This window comes from Schistocerca gregaria, chromosome 8 (genome assembly GCF_023897955.1).
Source record: "Schistocerca gregaria isolate iqSchGreg1 chromosome 8, iqSchGreg1.2, whole genome shotgun sequence".
Taxonomy (NCBI): Eukaryota; Metazoa; Arthropoda; class Insecta; order Orthoptera; family Acrididae; genus Schistocerca; species Schistocerca gregaria.
Window position 1 is genome coordinate 71314436 of NC_064927.1, and position 27624 is coordinate 71342059.

The following is a 27624-nucleotide window of genomic DNA, read 5'->3' on the forward strand; positions in this document are numbered from 1 at the left end:
TGTATTGCAGTATAACGCTTTGTCACCGAGAATTACGACACTGTTTCTGTGCACGTGCCAAATATGTTTTACAGCGTTCCAGCTTCTTGCTTATTCCCGGCATTTTTACACTAGCCTTAAAAAAATGAATATACCGGGTGATCAAAAAGTCAGTATAAATTTGAAAACTAAATAAATCGCGGAATAATGTAGATAGAGAGGTACAAATTGACACACATGCTAGGAATGACATGGGGTTTTATTAGAACCAAAAAAACACAAAAGTTCAAAAAATGTCCGACAGATGGCACTTCATCTGATCAGAATAGCAATAATAAGCATAACACAAGTAAGACAAAGCAAAGATGATGTTCTTTACAGGAAATGTTCAATATGCCAACCATCATTCCTCAACAATAGGTGTAGTTTAGGAATAATGTTGTGAACAGCAATGTAAAGCATGTCCGGAGATATGGTGAGGCACTCGTGTCTGATGTTTTCTTTCAGCATCCCTAGAGATGTCGGTCGGTCACGATACACTTGCGACTTCAGGTAACCCCAAAGCCAACAATCGCACGGACTGAGGTCTGGGGACCTGGGCGGCCAAGCATGACGAAAATGGCAGCTGAGCACATGATCATCACCAAACGACGCGCGCAAGAGATCTTTCACGTGTCCAGCAATATGGGGTGTATCACCATGCTGCATAAACATCGTACATTCCAGCAGGTGTTTATCAGCCAGGCTGGGGATGATGTGATTCTGTAACATATCGGCGTACCTCTCACCAGTCACGGTAGCAGTTCCAAAACCAGAATCGTGAATTTCCTCGAAGAAAAAAGACCCGATAACGGTAGATGTGGTAAATACAACCCATACCATGACGTTCTCGTCGTGATATAGAGTTTTCATGACAGTTCTAGCATTTTCGGTAGCCCAAATTCTGCAGTTGTGGGCATTGACAGACCCTCGGAGCGTGAAATGAGCTTCGTTGGTCCACAACACGTTACTCAACCAATCGTCATCTTCCTCCATCTTTTGAAACGCCCACACTGCAAATGCCCTCCGCTTCACTAAATCGTCAGGTAACGGTTCATGATGGCGATAGATTTTGTACGGACAGCATCGGAGGGTACGCCTAAGTGCCAACCAAACTGTAGTGTATGGAATGCCGGTGTGACATGCGACTGCATGAGCGCTGACTTCCCTGTGCATAGACGAACTCGCTACAGTCTCCATTTCTTCGTGAACTGTCTCAGCAGTATTGCGTCTTGTGCTCGGTCGGCCACTACGGGGTCTATCGTCTAAACAACCCGTGGCTTCGAACTTTGAAATCATTCTCACCACAGCTTCATCCATTGGAATCCCCTTCCTATGGCGATAGGATCGTAACGCTGAACTAGCACATTCCCCATTCTCATAATACAGCTTCATTAAAAGCGCCTTTTCAGGTTACGTCAACATGCTGCGACTGCTCGTGCATCTGATTCTCTCTCTCTCTCTCTCTCTCTCTCTCTCTCTCTCTCTCATTACAGCTCCTTTTATACACGATTGTCATGTGCAGTCACTGACGTTTTGTGTCCAGCGCCATCTGTCGGACATTTAGTGATTTTTTTTTTTTTTTTGTTTTTGGTTCTCATAAAACCCCATGTCGTTCCAAGCATGTGTGTCAATTTTTACCTCTATATCTACGTTATTCCGTGGTTTATTAAGTTTTCAAATTTATACTGACTTTTTGATCACCCGGTATATATTTGCAGCTACGAAATTCCGCAGTGAGGGGCTCTCCAGTTCATCAACATTAGGGGAACGATACTAAGAGAGCGCAGTTAAGAAAAAGCCTTAATTATCTTGGTTATTACCAATAGGTGAACAAAATTATTTCTGGTTTGTATTTATTAACACAAAATTTACTTGTCCAGAAAACTACAGCAGCCGAGAGGTAATACTTTTATCGAAATTTTCAAAAATACAAAAAACAGGAAATGCACGCTCTTTCGTTCTCCTGCACTTAACAGTACGTATAACATGGCCAAATGTCACAAACGACCGCAATTTAAAAAATGGTTCAAATGGCTCTGAGCACTATGGGACTTAACTGCTGAGGTCATCAGTTCCCTAGAACTTATAACTACTTAAACCTAACTAACCTAAGGACATCACACACATCCATGCCCAGGGCAGCATTCAAACCTGCGACAGTAGCGGTCGTAAGGTTCCTAATTGTAGCGCCTAGAAACCGTCGGCCACACCGGCCAACATCTCCCACACTTAATGCACTGGATCCAGTCAGCTGGAAACGCCAAAATCTATGTCCTCTACTCACAGCTTTCTGTCTACTCATTAAAGCAAACTACTTCGTGCCAGGAGCAGCAGCAATCTAATTTGAAGTCATCAGGAACAAAACCTATCCTTCGGAATGTACAACACACTCAAGAGGTACAAATCTGCAGTTGTGCCGTAAAGAGAACGCATGCACTCTTTGGGGGCTATATATGCGGGCTCTTTCATACAGACAATGATTCCATGTGAAATCAACAGATGGCAGCACACGTCACACTTGTGAAATACGTGGATGCATTATGCTAGAGTGCAAGCCAACCTGTCAAAATACAATCAAGAATTAAAGGCTATTGCTCTTGTATTCTGTGTATAACTTATGCAACAGAGTACCAGAACTACATCAACAAAGCTGCGAAGTGGTTCTTTCGTATTTCACTTCGGAAACTTTAAAGACACAATTTTAGCCATAGCACGTAAATCTATTTAATTAATCAGAGAACCTCGTTTAATAAAGCATGAAAGCCAATGCAAGTTATCTTGTGCGCTGTCGCATGTGATCGCGCGCTGGTGAGACACAGAAAGGACGTCTAGTCTTTTGTCAATTACTTCTTCTGTCGAGGGAGAGCCTCGCGTGTTAGACTGGCCGCTCTAATTTAAACTCTTTGATTTTATAAAAAGTCACTGCGTACTGCAGGGCGCATACTCGCACATACTAGCAATTACATAAGGAAATTTCCACTGCGCACGGACGAGATACCGACGTGCGGATAATCAACATATCACTAGTGATTAATATTGTATTCCCAATGTAAGTAGCATAGTCCAATTTAGCAATTATAGTTATGATTAACGCTATTGCGATTCAATTATTTGTTTAATCCACAATCCTAAAATTTCAACACTATATGAAAACTGTATTTTCAGTATTTATCTCATTTTAGCTCAGAAATAATGTGGCCCACTAACCTCCTTACGGCGACAAAATTCTCAAAGTATATGTCCAATGCCACCTTATCATGGTTTAAATATATTCACCGATTTTTGAATATTGCCATCCATCTCTATTCAGTTCAACAAAAATTAAAATAATATAAATAATCATATTTAATTATTTACATTGGCGATACGTTGGCCAGGAGGTTATTTGAGAGCTAATAATTTCTTTTTGTTGCATGTTTCATCGCAAACATTACTCGGAGAAATCAACAAGAAGGAATGGAAAGAATATTAAATCCAGAAAGCATAATGGAAAATCTGGTCAGACTGTGACAACAATCACCACAACAGAGAAGGAAGGACAGACTTATCATATGTATCGCATTTGACTCTGGCGCAATCTTTCATTAACTCGCGGTATATAATGAAGTTTTGCAAAAGTTTTTTTTTAAAAAAAAAGAAGTGATTTTTACTACCGAGTGTGATTTTTTTTCAAAATTTTATTCAAATTTTCAAAGTACGACAACAATTATTGCAATATGGCCGATACACAGCTTAGTAGAGACAACATGGCATGTAGATACATAGTCAATAATAGATCAACTCTATGCATTGTTTGAATAACAGTTACATACAACCTAAACATTGTAGATATTTGCTGTAGAGACGAGTTTAAAAATATTTCACGCATTTTCTTTACTGAATTTTCAAAAAAATTTATTACATTTTTGCTATTGATATGGTCACGACTCGTAGTATGGCAAATAGAATGGATAACATAAACAGTTCGCCTACTGCAAGTTCCGTATCCAATGAAGAAGCACAGAATCAAATTACGCTTGCTCAAAACACTAATGCTCAAACAAGCGAATCAGTAAATCAAATAAAGAACCTAAACAATCTAGCCGTAGCAACAGACAGTAACATAGAGACGCAAGATATGGAAACTGAATCACAAGCAGTAAATTCTCACGATTTACCGGGGCAGATAATGTTCAAACAGTAAATTTCTCTCAATTTATCAATGTAATCATGCAACAATTTCAGCAGTGAATACAAGTTTACAGAACAATGACAAACAGTTTACGGAAAAATTTCAGGAAATAAACGAAAAACTTGACGGTAATGACGCTAAATTAACCAAAATTGGTAGTGACTTAAACAAAAGGATCGATGAAATGGACACGAAGTTTTCAAAACTAACTGTTTTAGCAAAACATAATGAAACCAAAATCGATGTTCTTGAAACCAATGTCAAACAGTTAAGTAGCACGTGTGACACCGAGACGACAAAAGTATAAAAGTGCGTCACTGCTCATGATGACATCACGAAGCGTGTCACACAAGTAGAGACAGATTTAGAAACCATGACAAAGACAATTGACCAGACAATCAAATTAAGGACAGACAGACATTTTTCTAAAATTAATGAATAATTTCATGAGTGGATTGACAGAAAAGACAAACATCTTGACGAATGCATTAGGACAAACCTACCAGCAGTAGTCAAACAAACTGTAGATGAATATGCTCTAACGAAAGCGAGCAAAGTACCTGATGCCGCACACACAAGAATACGTGTAAACAAATGTGTACACGATGTTGACAGTACAGACAATTCAGATCACAGTGATAGTTACATTCAAACACACAACCGACATAAATTTTCGAGACGTAACAGACAAAAGAGAGAAACTTATTCAGACAACTCAGACAGATGTAAATATAGAAAAGTAGAACAAAACCGAAATTTCGGAAATGATTCTGACCCACAGTCTTCTTGTCCTGAAATGTATCAGAGACAAAGGACGAGAAGAGGAAACAGAGATCAATCTGACAGACAGCAAGAAAGTTTTATAAAACACCGAACCTTTCAACCTTTTACTTCAGACAAGAAAACCATTCACCCTGTAATTTTCATGAAAGCTTTCAAAGACGCATTTCCTCACACGTGGAGTGAGAGGAGGAAAATTAATTTACTGTATCTTACACACAAGGAAGCTTATGATGAGGTAGACAGATGCCAAACTTTTCAGCAATTCGAAAATACTTTCCTGTCAAAATTCTGGTCACATATCGTGCAGGAAAGAATAAGGAGACAGATCGTAGAACCCGAACCATTTAATCCAAAGTACGGAAATCTTAAACGTTACTTTGAGAAGTATATAAATGTGACGCATTTCTTGTCAGAACCTGTCGCATCTAGGATCTGCTCCGTGCGTTGAAAGCACGTTTACCGTTCTATATCAAAGAGAAATTGTTACATATCCCAGATTACGACATAGAATATTTTCTCCAGGCTCTAGATACTGTTGATCCGTTATTTGAAGATCAGCGTAGCAGCCGACATGACAGCAAACCTTATGACAGTCGCAATTCCAACCAAAACAAGCAGGATAGCCAACCTCATCAACGCACACCACCTACCGTAGCATATGTTGCGCCCCAATTTGGCCCTGCAGCGAATGCAAATTATGCTGGCAACAGTGTACCTAATATACAACCACCCACCTTGAACACTAACCCCACATTTTCGCATAGCGACAATGGCTACAAGCGCAGGCGGAACAATAAACAAAACCGCAATTATGAAAATGGCCAAAACTGGCAAAATAACCGACAAAATTTTAATTACAACGGTAACCAAAACCAATAGGGTCAGGTTTGGTACAGTAATAACCCAAACTACGGAATGCAATATCCAGCATACCCGCAGCCACTGAGTGTAAACAACGGCGCATGGCAACACCCAACTCAATCACAGCGGCCGCCACAAAGGAATTACAGCAATGCAGTACAGAACACAACACAACAGACACCCAATGCAAATTTTACACAGCAACAAGGAAGGAATGCGGGTGACTGGAATAGAGAGTACCCGAATGGAAACATAATAGAGGTAGACAATAACCCACATACACCAAGACAGACTGACAGAACACAAGACAGACATTTAAACTAATGACAGCCATTACTAGACCCCAAGTTGTGGCTGAGGAATACCATGGGGGCGACTTTGATTTACAAGAATTATTTAAGAGTGACACAGTAAGTACTGAACAAGAAAAAGTAAGAAGTATTTACAAGCATAAACCTGTGTTATTCTTACGTTATAATTATGGTCAAAATTTATCAGATGAACTCATTGAAAATGATAACAATATCTGCCAGTCATCACCCAAAATAGTATTACTTGCTTCCAGTAAAGTAAAAGTAGGAGGTATAACTACATGTCTCACATTAGATACTGGTGCAGCTGTAAGCGTATTATCTGAGAATTTTTACAATTTAATGCAAGAACATGGACAAGTGGATGTGTTCCCAGTGCAAGGATGCAATATACTGACTGCTGTAGGTAACAAGCCTATTAGTATTAAGAAGCAAGTTTATATACCAGTTTAAGTAGAGAATGGATCGATCAACTGGGCATTCTTAGTTGTACCTAATTTAATATGTGATGCTAAACCGGGACTGGATTTATTGTGTGAAAAGGAAGCTATAATTGACTTTTCTGCACAAACATGTAGTTTTAAGGATTTTGGCAATCAGTACACCATGCACTTAGAAACTAGAGAAGTAATCCATGACAAACACTATCCAGGATACAATTACAGATAATACATGAACATGATGATAGAGACATACACACCAGTACTTAAGCAAGACATGTTTGAGACAGATACAACTATACAGAGTAAGGTACAGCAGTCATCGGCCTTGTCTGAGGACGAACGAAGTGAAACAGCAGAACTACTGCATAGATATGCCAGTGTTTTCTCAAATAGACCAGCAGTAATTAACACATATTCTTATCACATTGAAGTGAAGCCTCATTCAGTATTCATATAGTGTACCACACTCACAGAAAGCAGCAGTTTGAAAAGAGTTAAAACAGATGCTGGAGTGGATCTTCATATTGCAGCCCACTATTAGTTGTAAAGAAAGCTAATGGTAGCATTAGACTTGTGTTAGATGCTAGGGCAATAAACCAGATTATACTACCTGTTAGAACTAAGCCTGAGAACCTTGAAGAGCAACTGCAGAAACTTCTAGATGCGAGATATTTTAGTTCCTTAGATCTGGGCAATTCCTTCTGTCAAACAAGACTGGAACCTCAGTGTACAAAACACACAGCTTTTTCGTTTAATGGAAAGAGTTATCAATTTTGTGTACTGCCTTTTGGCTTGAATATCAGCTCTGGTGTTTTCATCTCAGTCTTAGAGACGGTACTGAATGAAGATTTAAAACATTCTGTCACACACTTCATGGATGATCTTTTGATAGCCACCCACACATGGGGAAAAAATCGTACATTCTTAACAAGCTATTAAACAGATTTACGGAATATGGTGTAACAGTGAATCTATCTAAGTTTGCTTGTGAACAAATAAAATTTCTAGGACATATAATAAATTCACAAGGCATACGGCCAGATCCCATGAAGCTGAATGCACTGAAGAATCTCCCAGCACCTAGAGCAAAAAAACAACTAAGGTCGCTAATTGGATTTTTCTCATTTTTTAGAAATTTTTTACTCACCCATTTCTAAACAACCCATATCTACTCAAAAGACATAAGAAAAACCAGACTTAGCATTGGAGTAAGGAGTGTCAGGAAGGCTTTGAGAAAATTAAACATGCAATAATGAATGCAGACATATTATGCCACCCAGATTTTAACTCAGTATTCTATTTAGCTTGTGATGCAGCCAACTATGGTTTAGGAGCATGTTTTTTCCAAGTTGTAAATAAAGGTGGTAAGGAAGAAGTTAGAAATATAGGTTTTGCTAGCAGAACTTTGGTCGAATGTGGAAGATCTTACACAACTACAGAACTAGAAATATTAGCCATAGTCTGGGGTTTCAAGAAAATTAACTATTATATTTTTGGCAAGCACACAAGGGTATACACAGATCATCATGCGTTGACATTTACACCCCAGATTAGCCATGTGGGCGATTTCCCTTCAAGGATACTCATTTGAAATAATTCACATTAAAGGTACAGATAATGTCGTAGCAGACCTACTATCACGACTTCCACAAGGATTAAGTAAGGATACAACAGAACCAGAGAACCTCCATGATTACAGAATTTTGCTAATGCAGAGTAGCAATTATACACAGTATTACAAAGACTTGTGTACAAACATGGTAACACTACAGATGGCAGACCCTCACTGGTCAAAAATTAGGAACGTTATCACAGATCAGCCTCAGCACACACTGTGTAGTAGATATAAACTAGATAGAGGAGTATTGTTTTACAGAAGACACATTTTGAGTAAAAACTGGTCCGTTTGTATTCCCCAGGAATATGAAGGATATCTTATTTGGCATACACATTTTCTCTTTGGTCATTGTGGATCTAAGAAATGTTTTTCTAAATTAAGCTCATACTGTTACTTAACGAACGTGAGGAGAAAAGTAGATAACACACTCAAAACTTGTACCGTATGTCAGAAAGCAAAAGCAAGTAACCAGTCACACAGAACAGAACTACATTCAATACTGCCTACCAAACCATTGGAAATAATAAGTACTGACATATCTGGACCTCATCCTACAAGCTCTCGAGGAGCAAAATAAAATTATTTGCACTGAAATCTGCAACAGCCAATGCCATTATCATGAGATTTAAGAACGATTACATACCACATGTAGAAAAACCGGTTAAAATCCTGTCGGACAATGCCACATACTATACTGGATTTCGTTGGAGGAAATTTTTATCCGACAACAACATACAACCCATATTCATTAGTAAATTTGCACCACAAGGTAACCCAGCAGAAAGAGTATTTAGGGAATTCAATCGGTTTATCAGGACTTGTATACAAAATAAGCAAACCAAATGGGTAAGCCTATTGATCTCATTTGAGGATGTGCACAATAATCTAAACATATATGACACTACCTATACACCTATGGAAATCATGTTTAACATAGCAGAAAGAAATGAATGGAGTACTCCAATACAGAAGCTGAGAAATCCCACTAGAGGACAAGCTAAGAGAAATCTACAATACATTGTAAAGGGGAAGTAAGATAAGAAAAGGACACTACAGTAAACTAACTAAGAAAAGGCCAAACTACATGCAAGGTGAACTTGTACTATTGCGTACTCACCACAAATCCTCAGCTCTGATGCATAGGAATGCTAAGTGGAGACTTGTCTGACGGTCCATACATAATCCACGGGATACCGCATCCAGGAGCGTACTTACTAAAGAACAGGAGAATTGACAAGATCATAGGATTATATCCGCATAAAGACATTAAGAAGTACAACACAGAATAACTACATGTAAATAATAGTTTTAAGGGAATGCACAGAAGAATGACAGGCAGAGGATACTAATATTAATTAAGTAATATTTATGTACCTGACTGAAGAAAGAAGACATGATTGCAGAACGCTGATGCTGAATATTATAGTCATTAAGATAGAAGGTATTAAAGAAGTTTGCAGTACGAAGTGTAGATTGTGACACCGATTCACACGCACGCCTGAGGAACAACTAGAAATTATTGAGCACAGCGATTTGAGACAAAAACACACGACACTGAGTGACGCGAACACAGTGGCCAATTAATTGCATTGTTACCTTAGGTTATGATTTACTCAATAAATTTCCTTTTCGTTATGCGGTAACATTTGTGTTTAATAAGCGCCTCAGGGTCTAGTGCTCTAGTTATGATGTATTTTGTCTTATATTCTCTATCTTCAGGTGAATTTAAATTTGTATATATTTGTTGAATTTTTGATTTGTAAACAATTCTTTCCATACCTTGTTGACAAAGGGTACTTACTTCATTATGTTATTTAGTTGTAAAAACTAGATCACAACACAAGGAGAAATGTGAATAACATTGTACAGTCGTGATCAAAAGTATCCGAACGACCTGAATTGCATTTCGCCTGATTCGCATGCAACCCACATAACGCAGCTGTCTAGCACGTCCTCTAATCGTTCCTCCGTACAGTCGTTGGACTATTGAAAATGGTTCCAACAAATCACCACTAGTAAACACTGCTCTGTATCGCAATAACTCAAGATGTAAAGTAATACCAAGATACTACAAATATCAGGGAACACCTTATCACAGATAAGACTGTCCTTAAGACTTGTAAGCTCACATTTATTGCTATAAATGACGTACCTGAAATGTTTACCATTTTCATTATTACGTCAGATAGTTAATGCACGTAGTAAGTTCGTCGCATTCGTGATTTCCTCTTCAAAGTAACATACCATACTTGTTATTTACCACAGTATGACATTAAAAATTTACGTTATTCACTAGCAGCTAGTTGAGAATATGTATGAACTTCAAATGAAACGACGAACCGCCTTGTTCTGCATATGGATTCAAACCCAGGTCATGCAGACTAAGATTTGTTGACTGACAGAAACTCACAGTCATTCCAGACTAGGCATACAGACAGTGATATCCCTCGGTTTGAGGCAGTATCAGTTAGCAAATATCAACTTTTAGATACATGACGCAAACATTTTTAACGGACGCGAATTCCTACCCAGCATCTATTGTCCCTGTTAACGAACTAAGAGAGATGTTAAATATTGCTTCCTCACAAGTAACGTACTTGAAATGCCGTGAGGTAAAGCTTTGTGTTGAACAGGGATTCGAACCCAGAACCTAATCGGATTGTTATCGAAGAACAATCAACTGTGACATATCGGTTTTTCTCGGCAGTAAAATGGTTCAAATGGCTCTGAGCACTATGGGACTCAATTTCTGAGGTCATGAGTCCCCTAAAACTTAGAACTACTTAAACCTAACTAACCTAAGGACATCACACACATCCACGCCCGAGGCAGAATTCGAACCTGCGACCGTTGCGGTCGCGCGATTCCAGACTGTAGCGCCTAGAACCGCTCGGCCACTCCTGCCGGCTTTCTCGGCAGTAGCTAGATGTTTTAACTGAAATGAAGAGACGAAACACTACTTTTTTCCCTCCCAGGACTCCAACCCGGCACCTATCGCTGTTATATTCTAAGGAAAATGAACGTTAAATATGAGTTTCTTACACCAGAAGCGACATGTGAGCATGTTTGAACTAGAAATAATATGACGAAGAGTTCAGTGCTCACTGGGAATAGAGCCCCACACATATCGTTGTTGACTACACACAAAGAGACGTCAGATAGCGAAATTTTCTCCACCAGCAGCTCGGAATAACATCCCATGAACTTACAGTGATCTCTCAAATAGTTCTGTGTCTCACTGGGAGTCAAAAACGTCAGATATAGTTCGTGCTGACAACGAATGAAAATGCATTAAAAATCAAAATAATTATTCACCATCAGATAGGTGTTCTCATGATAGAGCTTGATAAAACATAATGCAAACTTTAGTGCCGGGCCAGGATTCGAACCCACTTTCGCGCAATATGTGGAGATGTTGAGGAATCTGCAGCTTTGAACAAACAACAAATAGTAGTCGAGCTGTATTGTCACGAAGGGATCACATTCCGCGTTAAGTGTGGTCTGAGTTGCATTCCCCGTTCAGAACCAATTTTATCGACATGCAGAAGCTCAAATAAAAGATGGAATAAGTGTCCTGTGAGCGTACATACCGTTTGTTTCGTCGCTAGCAATAGATAACTAGTATAAGAAACGTTACTGGTGGTACAGTTCCCACATTTCGCCACTCCTGACTTTATTGTCTTTCAACCTAACGTCTACTTGGTACAGAAGGAATATCGTGTTTAATGTGAATTTCAGACAACAATTCTATTGTAACTTCTTCACTTCGCGTAACCAGAAGAGAATAGAATCTGTCTCTCCCAATTAAAAATCATCAGCAGAAGTTGGAATTGAACCAACACCATCATCATAGGCACCTAGCATCAATCCAACAGACCACCAAATCACTTCTGTAAAACTCATTTTTGTGTCATAACAGCGTTGCGGCACACTCGATGAGAATTCTGACACACAGGCTCCCTGTAGTGGTTTGTAGCATGTTCAGTGCATTCATTTACTTGGCTGACCGAATCGCCATGAACTAGCTGCTTCCGCTACCCAGTGCATACATTCGACTATATTTTGTAATCACCGAAATAAAATCACGTAAATGCCACTTACACAGAACTGCCAACAGTGTAGGATGCAGAAATTTAAACAGGAGCTACTCTATTGCATTCTGGAGGAACGTCTCGCGTCCGTCGGCCGTCGTAATTTAATATATTATTACTGATATTATTATTTTTTGATTGTTGCCGACTTACGTGATGGGCCTTAATAAAAATGATATTTCATTTAATTGTTGTTGTTGTTGTAGTCTTCAGTCCTGAGACTGGTTGGATGCAGCTCTCCATGCTACTCTATCTAATGCAAGCTTCTTCATCTCCCAGTACCTACTGCAACCTACATCCTTCTGAATCTGCTTCTCCCTCTACGATTTTTACCCTCCACGCTGCCCTCCAATACTAAATTGCTGATCCCTTGATGCCTCAGAACATGCCCTACCAACTGGTCAAGTTGTGCCACAAACTTCTCCTCTCCCCAATCCTATTCAATACTTCCTCATTAGTTATGTGATCTACCCATCTAGTCTTCAGCATTCTTCTGTAGCACCACATTTCTAAAGCTTCTATTCTCTTCCTTTCCAAACTATTTATCGTCCATGTTTCACTTCCATACACGGCTACACTCCATACAAATACTTTCAGAAATGACTTCCTGACACTTAAATCTATACTCGATGTTAACAAATTTCTCTTCTTCAGAAACGCTTTCCTTGCCATTGCCAGTCTTCATTTTATATCGTCTCTACTTCGACCATCATCAGTTATTTTGCTCCCCAAACAGCAAAACTCCTTTACTACTTTAAGTGTCTCATTTCCTAATCTAATTCCCTCCGCATCACCCGACTTAATCCGACTACATTCCATTATCCTCGTTTTACTTTTGTTGATGTTCATCTTATATCCTCCTTTCAAGACACTATCCATTCCGTTCAACTGCTCTTAAAAGTCCTTTGCTGTCTCTGACAGAATTAAGTTGTCATCGGCGAACCTCAAAGTTTTTATTTCTTCTCCCTGGATTTTAATACCTACCCAAAATTTTTCTTTTGTTTCCTTCACGGCTTGCTCAATATACAGATTGAATAACATCGGGGAGAGGCTACTACCCTGTCTCACTCCCTTCCCTACCACTGCTTCCCTTTCATGCCCCTCGACTCTTATAACTGCCATCTGGTTTCTGTACAAATTGTAAATAGCCTTTCGATCTCTGTATTTTATCCCTGCCACCTTCAGAATTTGAAAGGGAGTATTCCAATCAACATTGTCAAAAGCTTCCTCTAAGTCTACAAATTCTAGAAACGTCGGTTTGCCCTTCCTTATCTAGCTTCTAAGGTAAGTCGTAGGGACAGTATTGCCTCACGTGTTCCAACATTTCTACGGAATCCAAACTGATCTTCCCCGAGGTCGGCTTCTACTAGTTTTTCCATTCGTCTGTAGAGAATTCGCGTTAGTATTTTGCAGCTGTGACTTATTAAACTGATAGTTCGGTAATTTTCACATCTGTCAACACCTGCTTTCTTTGGGATTGGAATTATTATATTCTTCTTGAAGTCTGAGGGTATTTCGCCTGTCTCATACATCTTGCTCACCAGATGGTAGAGTTTTGTCAAGACTGGCTCTCCCAAGGCCGTCAGTAGTTCCCATGGAATGTTATTTACTCCGGGGGCCTTGTTTCGACCTAGGTCTTTTAGTGCTCTGTCAAACTCTTCACGCAATATCATGTCTCCGAGTTCATCTTCATCTACATCGTCTTCCATTTCATAATTATGATTTACGATTAAATGCTTTCCTGAAGTTCTCCTTTTAACAATATTAATCTCAAATTATTTGTTACGATAATGAATGATAGACTCGCTGAATTTTAAAACATGAGTATATAAGCTGAACAATGTAATAAACTTTTCGTATTAATTTCCTCGGCTAGTCAGCTCACTTTAAAGCAAAAGATCTTTACTTATTAATAACAATTGCGGCCCACACACGCGCGAGAGTACTTTTTCTCTTACCTCCGTTAACCATTGCCACGTAGTCGGAGTCCTGGCTCTGGCTGTCGGCTATGGTACTGAAAATAAGAATCTTAAAGCTACGTATTTCTGCAACTTCGTGCGGCTGTGGAGAAGAATTAATATTATGGTAATAGCGGGCGAGTATTTCGCTTCCGCTAATTAATATCGCCACGTAATGGCGCCGTTGGCTGCATCGGCCGTTGCGATTGTTGAACTGTAAATTACTTGAATGCAGGTTAATTCAAGGAAGGCGGACATTAAATCGGGATCACCTCTAACAAATTAAAAGCGGACAATAAGATTAACTCAATATATACATAATCTGCTTAACTCACACAAATATGCTTACATTTGCCAGCACTCGCAAGATGTCTGTCTATACACAATCAAGACAAGAGAAGGAGTGAAGACGATTAAAAAATTGACAAAAGAGCGTATCTTGTCACCTCTTTAGATCATTTTGTCATAAATTATTTCTTTGCAATCGAAACTTACATAGATAAATTATTATTTTACGGCTACATGATAAAAATATATTATTCAATTTTTAAATGTCTCTTCTTTATAAATACTGTTTTTTAAGTCTTTTCGTAATATAGCACTGGGGACGCTATATTGCCCACCGAAATGTTTATGTCATTAAAAAAAATTTTCGTGTTTTTTGACGTAAATTTTTCCTCTTTCATTTCCACAGTCTCCACACGCAGATTTTTCTTTCACAGTCTACGTATGTCACATCGTATGTTTAAACCGTTGTAATTACTGAGGTTTGTTGCACACAAAGTGTAATACAGATGAAGCTATTTACATAACAATGTAATATACAATTGGTTACGTATACAGTCATGTACAAAAGAAAAGGACATACAATACAATTAGTTTCATTTTGGCTGCTTCTTCTTAGGGTTGCAACTTTTGCAGTGTTCAAGGTATACAATCACGAGTTAGTCTGGAATATCTGAAGTCCCAGGGGTGTCAACTGTTCGCTCCCCATTTGGAGCGGCCGTAGGGAAACCCTGGGGAAAACCTCGGCGGAGCGGCGCTTTGGCTACCTTCACTTAAATGTTTCTGAGATGTCATTGGAGTAAAGGACGTGCATACATTACGAATAATGTTTTGTTGCACTATGTAAAGAAATGAGGTCATTTTAACAATTGATTGCGGTGTCGTTGATGATCTACGCCGCGACGTTCAGCTCGCGACGGCGCCCGTTGGTGTGTTAGGTGCTCGGCGTTCGCGGCGGCTGCGGAGAGGTCAACGCCCGTTCCTCGCCAGCGTGTCTCTCGCCGTCGCGGAACGTCAGAATCAGCTGATAGGCTGCACGGTTGGCGATGCGTTTCTGTCTCAGCCCGGCGTGGCGGAGTGGGATGATATCTGCCCCCCCCCCCCCCCCCCCCTCCGTGCACTTGTTGGTAGGAGTCAGCTCTGCTACGCATCTCCGACGTAGTACATGAAACATACACACAACCAACGTAATGTTTGTTTCCCGCTGCAGATGGTTACGCTAGTGGGAAAGAAGCATGTATTAGTGCGGAAGTTGTTAAGTTTTCGCCAGTTTCCGAGTGTCTTGCAGAATACATGACATGCATGTTCTTCCGTGAATGAAGTTTTGATGCGCCACTGTTTCCATTACACGTCAGTTTTTGTCTTGATATTTTATTTCTGTTTTCGCCGCACTCGCAGGCACTGGTGAGTGTCCCAATACGAGCTTAGCACAAACATTCGCCGTTTCTGCGGTCGCTATCGCATTCCAATCTCGCATTATTGTGCTCACTGAAACTACAGCCTGTCCAAAAAATATTGACTGTGGGTTCACTTCACGTTAACAGTTCACTTTTATAAGCAAATTCACAGTTTTTCGTGCGTAATATTGGCGTTTGGCGTCTTCACCGCTGTTGAACGTTCAGTACTAGCACTTCACTGTCCGTATCACAGTTTCACCGTCACAGTTTTTCACACTGCTTAAAGTAACTGTTTCGATTAATTCACAAACACTAACGTATTTCATTCAGCCTGAACTGGATTTTGCTCGTGCTGGATTTTACCAGTCTCTCGCACTAATTATCTCTTTTCATTTTCCACTTAGAGTCGTACTTGCCTTCAGATTATTTATTTATTTATTTATTTTTTACTATACAATTGTTTATCCGTCTCATCTGATGTAAGTCCCCATGTCACGTCTGCCCATTCATTGCGTACTTGCTCTCCAGAGCCAGGGTCGACTTTACAAAACTTTGCCTCTCGCTTTATTGTACACATTTTATAATATAGGTCTAGCGTGCAAGTTCCTAGATTAGTGTTAGATTTGTGACTTTTGTTTACACGATAAATTCGTGCAAATCTCTGCCTTAGCAGATGGCAATATATTTTAACAGTGCTTAGCGGTAGTCGCGTTTACTGACTTGCTTTGTACCTTGTCCACAACACATGAGGTACCTTGGGTGATGTACACCATGCACTCATGTTGTTTAGTAAATTATGATTGAGCATATTTCAAGATCGGTATAGACATAAATACATGGAACAACATACACTCCAGGAAATGGAAAAAAGAACACATTGACACCGGTGTGTCAGAGCCACCATACTTGCTCCGGACACTGCGAGAGGGCTGTACAAGCAATGATCACACGCACGGCACAGCGGACACACCAGGAACCGCGGTGTTGGCCGTCGAATGGCGCTAGCTGCGCAGCATTTGTGCACCGCCGCCGTCAGTGTCAGCCAGTTTGCCGTGGCATACGGAGCTCCATCGCAGTCTTTAACACTGGTAGCATGCCGCGACAGCGTGGACGTGAACCGTATGTGCAGTTGACGGACTTTGAGCGAGGGCGTATAGTGGGCATGCGGGAGGCCGGGTGGACGTACCGCCGAATTGCTCAACACGTGGGGCGTGAGGTCTCCACAGTACATCGATGTTGTCGCCAGTGGTCGGCGGAAGGTGCACGTGCCCGTCGACCTGGGACCGGACCGCAGCGACACACGGATGCACGCCAAGACCGTAGGATCCTACGCAGTGCAGTAGGAGACCGCACCGCCACTTCCCAGCAAATTAGGGACACTGTTGCTCCTGGGGTATCGGCGAGGACCATTCGCAACCGTCTCCATGAAGCTGGGCTACGGTCCCGCACACCGTTAGGCCGTCTTCCGCTCACGCCCCAACATCGTGCAGCCCGCCTCCAGTGGTGTCGCGACAGGCGTGAATCGAATGGAGACGTGTCGTCTTCAGCGATGAGAGTCGCTTCTGCCTTGGTGCCAATGATGGTCGTATGCGTGTTTGGCGCCGTGCAGGTGAGCGCCACAATCAGGACTGCATACGACCGAGGCACACAGGGTCAACACCAGGCATCATGGTGTGGGGAGCGATCTCCTACACTGGCCGTACACCTCTGGTGATCGTCGAGGGGACACTGAATAGTGCACGGTACATCCAAACCGTCATCGAACCCATCGTTCTACCATTCCTAGACCGGCAAGGGAACTTGCTGTTCCAACAGGACAATGCACGTCCGAATGTATCCCGTGCCACCCAACGTGCTCTAGAAGGTGTAAGTCAACTACCCTGTCCAGCAAGATCTCCAGATCTGTCCCCCATTGAGCATGTTTGGGACTGGATGAAGCGTCGTCTCATGCGGTCTGCACGTCAAGCACGAACGCTGGTCCAACTGAGGCGCCAGGTGTAAATGGCATGGCAAGCCGTTCCACAGGACTACATCCAGCATCTCTACGATCGTCTCCATGGGATAATAGTAGCCTGCATTGCTGCGAAATGTGGATATACACTGCACTAGTGCCGACATTGTGCATGCTCTGTTGCCTGTGTCTATGTGCCTGTGGTTCTGTCAGTGTGATCATGTGATGTATCTGACCCCAGGAATGTGTCAATAAAGTTTCCCCTTCCTGGGACAATGAATTGACGGTGTTCTTATTTCAATTTCCAGGAGTGTATACACTATAATATTGAATTTCATAAGTTTCGTTACTGCTACAGATCAAAAACATTCATGACACACTAATGAAAAATTTCTTCATCATTACATGCTGTTGAACTTTTTTTAACAAATATTTTTAAATCATTTTTAAAAATGAAATTTGTAAATTATTCTTAAACCTACGTTCATTTAATCCTTCAAAATGTAATTGCTTAAAGATACTGTTATTCCTTAACATCTGCAAAATTGAATCGCACTAATCTTGTGTGCCTCATTGTCTTTAAATGTTACACTACAATCTGAACATTTACACACAGAAAAACATACACTCTAAACTTAACCTACTACACACATATGTAAACGTTGCTCTACTGAGCGAACTTCCTTAAGTCTTTGTATGGATAGAGTCCTTTAATCTCTTCCGATTCTACGTCGCCCAACAAATAGCTACATCCATGTGGTGTGTCTATGATTTTGTAGGGCCCGGCATACACCGGTTGCCATTTCTTATTCTTTTTCGCTAACAGAGATGACTTGGGATGAGTCCTTATTAGCACCAAGTCACCTGGTTGATACACTGTTACCTTCTTTACTTTCTTGTCATGTTTCTCCTTTCGGCGCCCCGCGCACCTCGTTAAGTTATTTAAAGTCTCAGCTATAATTTGTTCGTGAGGTACAACTTGTCGTGGTACAGTTGCTAATGGTGACAGCCAGCTGTCGGTTTCATTCTTTCCAAACATGACTTCTAGTGGAGTATAACCGGTGGCTGAGTGTGGCAATCTATTGTGTAGTTCCTCAAAAGTCGAAACGTATTCTGCCCACTTGGTGTGGCGATTCGGAATGTAAGTTCTCATGAACCTGTTCAACTCTTTAAAGGTACGCTCTACAAGACTGTTCTCCGGGTGAAATCGAGCTACAAAAATGTGTTTAACACATTGCTCTTGTAGAAACGTTTTCCATTTGAGACCAGTAAAATAGGTGGCATTATCGGATAATATGATCTGTGGTTTGCCAACATTAACAAAATAATCTGTTCGTAATTTCTGAATGAGGGGTGTGGCCGTTGAAGCTTTTACAGGATACAATTTTAGAAATTTGGAAAAGGCATCATATATAGTAAATATATATTTCACACCACCTCTGCCAGTGGGTAGTGGCGTTAGAATGTCAACAGAAACCTGTCGTAATGGTTTTTTAGGAACAACAGGGTGCAATTCACTTACAGTGGGCAGATTTGTAGGTTTCGTCCTTTGACAAACTACACATTTCCGTATAACTTTCTGAATTATTCTTTTCATATTCTTAAAATGACATTGTCTTGCGAGAAGTGCTCTACATTTTTCAATGCCCACGTGCCCCCACGAAAGGTGCACGTGCCAGATTAAATCGCTGATACATACTTCCGGTACACAGATACATCACAAGTCCTTGTTAACATCCTCCCGGTAATATAATACCCTATTTTGCACAGAATAATGGCTACCTATCTGATTTCCACCCGAAGCTGGGAGTTCTTGTTTGAGTTTTCCCAAGGCGGGATCTTCGTCCTGTAAACTAGGCAGTTGCTTGCACGCCTGCAGGAACTTTTTCGACAAGTAGAGTCTTTCATAACTAAAATTTTGTACTCTGTTGCCTGTTCTAGTATTGTTGTTAACTCAGGTAGACCTTGAGAAAACCGTGACAAAGCGTCAGGTACTACGTTGTCACAACCTTTTATATACATTATTTGAAATTGATATTCCTGCAGAGCAAGCACCCACCTAGTCAACCTGTCGTGCATTAACATGCATGTCAGCAAAAAACTTAAGGCCTGATGATCACAGAGAATTTTTACATTTTTTCCGTACGCATAATATCTGAACTTCTTCATGGCCCATACTACTGCTATTGTTTCGAGTTCTGTATATGATCGTTCACAACCCGACAACACTCGGCTTGCGAAACCGATTATTCTTACGTTCTTGTTTCCACCTTCCTCATCGATTTGGAATAAACAAGCGCCCAGTCCGACAGTGGAAGCGTCTGTAGCAAGGCAAAATTCCTTTGACATGTCAGGATGTGACAGTAGATTAGCATTTAGAAGGACTTGTTGTATTTTCTCAAATGACTGCTGGCACAGTTCATTCCATATCCAGGGAGTATTCTTTCTCAACAAGTTTAACAGGGTATTATCATTTAAAAGCTGGTCAGGTATGAATCGTCTGAAAAACGACACTAGACCCAGAAATGCCTTTAACTGTTTCTTGGTTCTAGAAGGAGGGAAGTTCTCAATTGCTGCCATTTTCTTTGGATCGGACACAATACCTGTAGGTGATATTACATGACCAAGAAATTTTATTCTCTCCCTGCCAAATTTGGATTTTGCGAGGTTTGCTGTTACGCCTACCTCAGAAAATCTTTTTAGTACGCATCTCAGTGTGTCCATGTGGCTTTCCCAATCGGGAGTAGCTATTAGTAAGTCATCGACATACAACGATACTCGGTCCAACAAATCTGGTCCTAATACTGTATCGAGCGCTGCAATGAAGACACCTGCACCAACATTTAATCGAAATGGTAAAACTTTAAATTGGTAACTTCTGCCGGCAAACACAAATGCAGTGTACTTTCTTGATGATTCGGTTAGTGGGATTTGCCAATACGACGAACGCATATCGATAGAGGTCAGATATTTAACTCCATAAAACTTCTGTATCTGTTCATCCATGTTTTCTGGCAGCTTCAAGCACGAGACGTATACTGCCGTCCGCTTTCGCTACGGCCACGAGCGGACTGCTGTACGGGGATAGAGATGGTTCATTTATCCCCCAATCGAGCATTTTTCTTATTTCCTTCGTAACTGCCTCCTTCTTTGACCACGGGATGGTGTAGTTTGCGTGACAGACAGTATCGTGAGGTACCACTCCGATGTTATAGGTGTAGCCCTCGATAACACCGGGTTTTTCCGAAAACACATTCTCATAATCTGTAAGTAGTTGAGTCAATTCGTTTTGTTGTCCTTCAGTCAAATGTTCTGGCTCCCTGACTTTCATGGCTATCAGTTTACTTTTTTCCTCTTTGTCTTCAGTAATAAAGTCTTTATAATATGCTTGTCTTGTACTTATGTCAGAATATAAATTCATTACCTGTATTCCTTCGAATCTAGACTGAAAGTTCCGGCAATATTTACCGTGCACTTCCCGTGACCTCAACAATGGCAAAATTACACGTATACCCTCATTCATAAGGCTTACTTCCCCGCACAAGAGGTCGATTTTTGCGTCCCTCTGGCGTAAAAATTCCATCCCCAGTATGTAAGCAACACCTAATCCCTTAACTACTAGGAACAAGCTTTTCATTGCTTCATTTCCTACCGTAAACTCAACTTGCACCTGGTGCTTTATGACATGAGATTGTGCACTTATTGCAACTGTTACGACAATTCTTCACTGGAAATACTGGTATTCTATTATGTTGACTCAAGTACTTGTAAAAATTTGCACTCATGACACTGGTTGACGCACCGGTACCACCTATTATCTGTATTGGTGCTCCGTACATATCTGCTTGCAATATGGCCTGCTCAACACTTTTGTCGGTTTGGTTACATTTCTACGGTATGTCTACAAGCTCCTTTTCTATTTTTATTCCCTCATTGTATCTCAGCATACAAAGTTTATGGCTGTCACTACACCATCCTGCAGCCAACAACGGAGAGCGTATTGTGGCTGTCTTCAGTTTAACGGATGAGCATTAGTGGGTTGACAGTTGTCTGCCACTTCCACTAACCTCACATTGTGGTTCTGGTTGTAGTTGTTGCCACTGTTGGGTTGGCCGCCCTGCCTCCCCGATGGTGTATTTTGATACTGTGTATGGCTCTGGTTTTGCGGTGGTCGGTTGTAACTTCCTGACATGTTCTGTGACGGACCTGGGTTGGCGTTCCATTGTGGCGCTGTGTTTTGTTGCCACTGTGGTGTCGGTTCATTACAACCACGCCACTGGTTTCGGTTGTTCCGCCATTGTGGATTGCCGTTACCGTTATATCTATTAAGTCATGCGTCCATCATGATGACTCTTCCAATTTTGACGATTATAACCGTTACCGTTATAACCATTGCCATTGTTTGTGCCTCGATTCTGTTACCGGTGCTCTTTCCTATTCCTGTTACGATTTGGTACTAAGTTACTACCGTTACTGTGGCTGCTATTGTAATCGGTTTTTTGTTGATTACAGCTTGCATGGTTCCACTTGTTTTCGGTTTTCATATCTTCGATCAATAAGTCAACAGAATCCACTATTTCCATGAATTGTTCTATATCGTATTCCGGCACATTGATGAACTATCTTTTAATTTCACTGGTCAACTTCATTTTTACTAATCTGATTATGTCACGATCGGACATTGGCTTGTCCCAGTACCTGGTTTTGTTTATAGACTTTTCGAAATATTTGCGTAACGTTCCCATCTTAGGATTGAACATTTCTGGACTGTACAACTCCTTGTGTAGTCTTTCTTGGACGCTATCGGACCAGAATTTTTGCAAGAATGCACCTTCAAACTGTTGCATCGTTAGACATTTTTCGGACACGTCGGTGGCCCACAGACCACGAACTGTATTGTTTGTGTTTCCGGCCATGTCCTGAGAAACACATTCCTGAAGCTCTTAATAAATACCACAGGATGGACATTTCGACTTTCGCCATTGAAGGGTGGGAATGTCCTGTGTTTTATTACATTGTCCCCTTTTTTGCACATCTGATTGCTACATTCTGTGACATTCATTACTTCGTGATGTGAGCTGCACGGTATCGCATGTTGTTCGTGCCCGTAATTCACATTAGGCTGCGGTTGGCACTCGCACCCTGCATACAGTCTGCGTTATTATAGTCGTCAGTACGCTGAGTCGGATTCATTATCTGTCCGCCACTGTTTACACTGCTTTCCAACACAGACAGTCTCCGTGCGACCTCCTGTTGCCAATTTGGCAACTCCGCAGTCACACGGGATTTGATCTGTGTTAATTCGGCATGTAGTGCGGCGGCGCTAGCGTCAATATTTACACTCGCGGCCGAAGTCGCTTGTTCTACAGCTGTTTTTACGTCGCTTTCAATCTTTGCAGATGCCTCGCGATCCTTTACTTCTAGCCATTCATTGAATTCTTTTTGAGCTTGCACTTCCAAATATGTATCAATACTTTTCCGTGCATCTATCCCCACATTATCCACGCGGTTGGTTAAAGTCTGGACATTATCTTCAAGCCTAGCCTGCGATATCTATAATTTTTGCATCTCGCCGGCTAAGCTTTGCACAACATCGGGGATTTCTTTGCAAGCGTCCCGCATCTCCGCAACTTCGCTTTGGATACTGTCTAGCTTCGCTTCACTGCCCTGCTCTTGCTCAATGAGCTTTTGCGTTAATTTTTTCTCCCGCTCATGTAGCATCTGAGCCAGTTTTTCGTCTCTTTCTCTATCTCTTTCTTCGAGTCTACGCAGAAATTCAGCAAAAGGGTCTGCAATTGGTGAGCATACTGCCGCTTAATCTAGCACTTGATTGCCCCCCTGCCCAGGCAGTGGAGTTGTTGTTATTCTATTCCCATTCTGCTGTGGAGCGTCATTCACCGTCCACAGATCCTCGCCCCCCGCTCCGGAAATTATGTTATCCGAGGCGGTGGCTTGGGATTCGTTTGCGTATTGCAAATGACCCTCTCTTTCCATATTAACAAAATTTTGTTCGTCTGGTACGGATGCTTTAGCTTGTCCTATCTTACCCACAATAAATTCACTTTAAGTCACTGACGAATCTTTAACACCGATACACACACGAATAAGTATCCCCTTCAAAAATAAACGTATAAATACACAAATTTTAATTACCACTTTACTTACTATTTTTTTTCACCGAAAGTATCTCAAGTGCACAATGGTTCGATATTCCGCACAGAGCTACACAGGATGCTTGCACAATAGGCTTTACCTTACTTATTTTTCTTTCTCGCAATCCTTTTTCTTTTCTACACTTTTTCTTCTCCAGATCTCCTCAGGGTGTGGTTATGTTGTTGTACATGTAAAAGAATTCATATAAGCATTAATATTTTACAACAATTAGACACATACGTTATTACATTCATTACAATAGAATCATACTGATCGGTCCCCAAAATTGCGGCGCCAATCACGCGTCCGTCGGCCGTCGTAATTTAATATATTATTATTGTTGTTATTATTTTTTTATTGTTGCTGACTTATGTGGTAAGCCTTAATAAAAATGATATTTCATTTAATTTTGATTTACGATTAAATGTTTTCCTAAAGTTCTCCTTTTTAACAACATTAATCTCAAATTATTTGTTACGTTAATGAATGATAGACTCGCTGAATCTTAAAACATGAGTATATAAGCTGAACAATGTAATAAACTTTTCGTATTAATTTCCTCGGCTAGTCAGATCACTTTAAAGCAAAAGATCTTTACTTATTAATAACAATTGCGGCCCACACACGCGCGAGAGTACTTTTTCTCTTACCTCCGTTAACCATTGCCACGTAGTCGGAGTCTGGCTCTGGCTGTCGGCTATGGTACTGAAAATAAGAATCTTAAAGCTACGTATTTGTGCAACTTCGTGCGGCTGCGGAGAAGAATTAATATTATGGTAATAGCGGACGAGTATTTCGCTTCCGCTAATTTTTCATAAGTAATGGCGTCGTTGGCTGCATGAGCAGCTGCGATTGTTGAACTGTAAATTACTTGAATGCAGGTTAATTCAAGGAAGGCGGACATTAAATCGGGATCACCTCTAACAAATTAAAAGTGCACAATAAGATTAACTGAATATATATATAATCTGCTTAACTCGTACAAATATGATTACATTTGCCAGCACTCGCAAGATGTCCGTCTATACACAATCAAGACAAGAGAAGGAGTGAAGCCGACTAAAAAATTGACAAAAGAGCGTATCTTGTCACCTCTTTAGATCATTTTGTCATCAATTATTTCTTTGCAATCGAAACTTACATAGAGAAATTATTATTTTATGGCTACATGATAAAAATATATTATTCAGTTTTTAAATGTCTCTTCTGTATTAATACTGTTTTTTAAGTCTTTTCGTCATATAGCACTGGGGACGCTATAAACTGTTGTTGACTTCTGGAGCTGCTGTAGCTACAAGATTGCTAGTAGCGCAACGGTAAGCGTCGCGATCCGTAGATAAGACGTCGCGAGTTCTATTACATTCGCTGCTACATTTTTTTAAACGCAATTCTGCTGTCTGCCGATGTTATCAATTTAATGGAACTTTGAACATAATTCCCTTCTCTTCTCAACCCAAAATAGTCTCATGTGGAAGAAGGGCTAACCTTCTACGACATTTTGTTCTTTTCAGGTTTAATAGACGGCCAGGCAGCAGATGCATCTCGAAGCTTTTGTATTATGTATAGGGAGAGCGCATCGTGCCAAAATAGTCAGAAAAGTATTTTCTACATTAGCTGTCGTCTCGTAGTGGCATTTTATACTTGTGCAACTAGGTTCAGGGACTGCAGCTTAGTTACTAATAATACTAAGAACTGTCTGCAAACCAAGCATCATAAATCAGTAACTCTTGTTTTTATATTTCTTTCGTGACTGTACTCAAAACTAAGAAACTCATTCACGGAAATTTTCGTGCCTCGCCGATAGTGGAGCACACCAAACAAATAAAAAACATAATGTGTGTATGTGTGTGTGAGAGAGAGAAAGCTGTTCCCTAACTTTCTTTGTTAGGACAAAATCAAAGGACTGGAAGCTTGTAAATATCTATTCGAGAATATGGGTTTCGTTTCGTGGTGGTGGTGGTGGTTGTTAGTGTTTAACGTCCCGTCGACAACGAGGTCATTAGAGACGGAGCGCAAGCTCGGGTTAGGGAAGGATTAGGAAAGAAATCGGCGTGCCCTTTTCAAAGGAACCAACCCGGCATTTGCCTGAAACGATTTATGGAAATCACGGAAAACCTAAATCAGGATGGCCGGAGACTGGATTGAACCGTCGTCCTCCCGAATGCGAGTCCAGTGTGCTAACCACTGCGCCACCTCGCTCGGTTTTGTTTCGTATAAGTAGGAACGAAAATGCTGCAATTTATCGGTTCAAGATAGTTGCATGACTGCGACTGGTGGGATTATTTTATCATTCGTTACGTTTTTAACATTTAATTCTTGTTTAATATATACTAGCACATCCTCTACGTATATTTTTTCCGATTATTTTTCAGTTGAGAATTTATTTTTGAATGTTACAAGTTTTATCTTTCTTCCTTTCCACAATTTTATTCTATTTTTCCTTAAACTGTTTAGATTGCTTCAAATGGCTCAGAGCACTATGGGACTCAACTGCTGTAGTCATTAGTCCCCTAGCACTTAGAACTACTTAAACCTAACTAACCTAAGGACATCACACACATCCATGCCCGAGGCAGGATTCGAAACTGCGACCGTAGCAGTCGCACGGTTCCGGACTGCGCGCCTAGAACCGCGAGACCACCGCGGCCGGCAAACTGTTTAGACTTGTGTAACCCTAATCTCCTCCCCCCCATGAACCATCGACCATGCCGTTGGTGGGGTGGCTTGCGTGCCTCAGCGATACAGATAACCGTACCATAGGTACAACCACAACGGAGGGGTATCTGCTGAGAGGCCAGACAAACGTGTGGTTCCTGAAGAGGGGCAGCAGCCTTTTCAGTAGTTGCAAGGGCAACGGTCTGGATGGTTGACTGATCTGGCCTTGTAACAATAACCAAAACGGCCTTGCTGTGCTGGTACTGTGAACGGCTGAAAGCAAGGGGAAACTACAGCCGTAATTTTTCCCGAGGGCATGCAGCTTTACTGTATGATTAAATGATGATGGCGTCCTTTTGGGTAAAATATTCCGGAGGTAAAATAGTCCCCCATTCGGATCTCCAGGCGGGGACTACTCAACAGGATGTCGTTATCAGGAGAAAGAAAACTGGCGTTCTACGGATTGGAGCGTGGAATGTCAGATCCCTTAATCGGGCAGGTAGGTTAGAAAATTTAAAAAGGGAAATGGATAGGTTAAAGTTAGATATAGTGGGAATTAGTGAAGTTCGCTGACAGGAGGAACAAGACTTCTGGTCAGGTGACTACAGTGTTATAAACACAGAATCAAATAGGGGTATGCAGGAGTAGAATTAATAATGAATAGGAAAATATGAATGCGGGTAAGCTACTAAAAACAGCATAGTGAACGCATTATTGTGGCCAAGATAGATACGAAGCCCACACCTACTACAGTAGTACAAGTTTATATGCCAACTAGCTCTGCAGATGACGAAGAAATTGAAGAACTATATGATGAAATAAAAGAAATTAATCAGATAATGAAGGGAGACGAAAATTTAATAGTCTCGGGTGACTGGAATTCGAGTGTACAAAAAGGGAGAGAAGGAAACGTAATAGTTGAATAT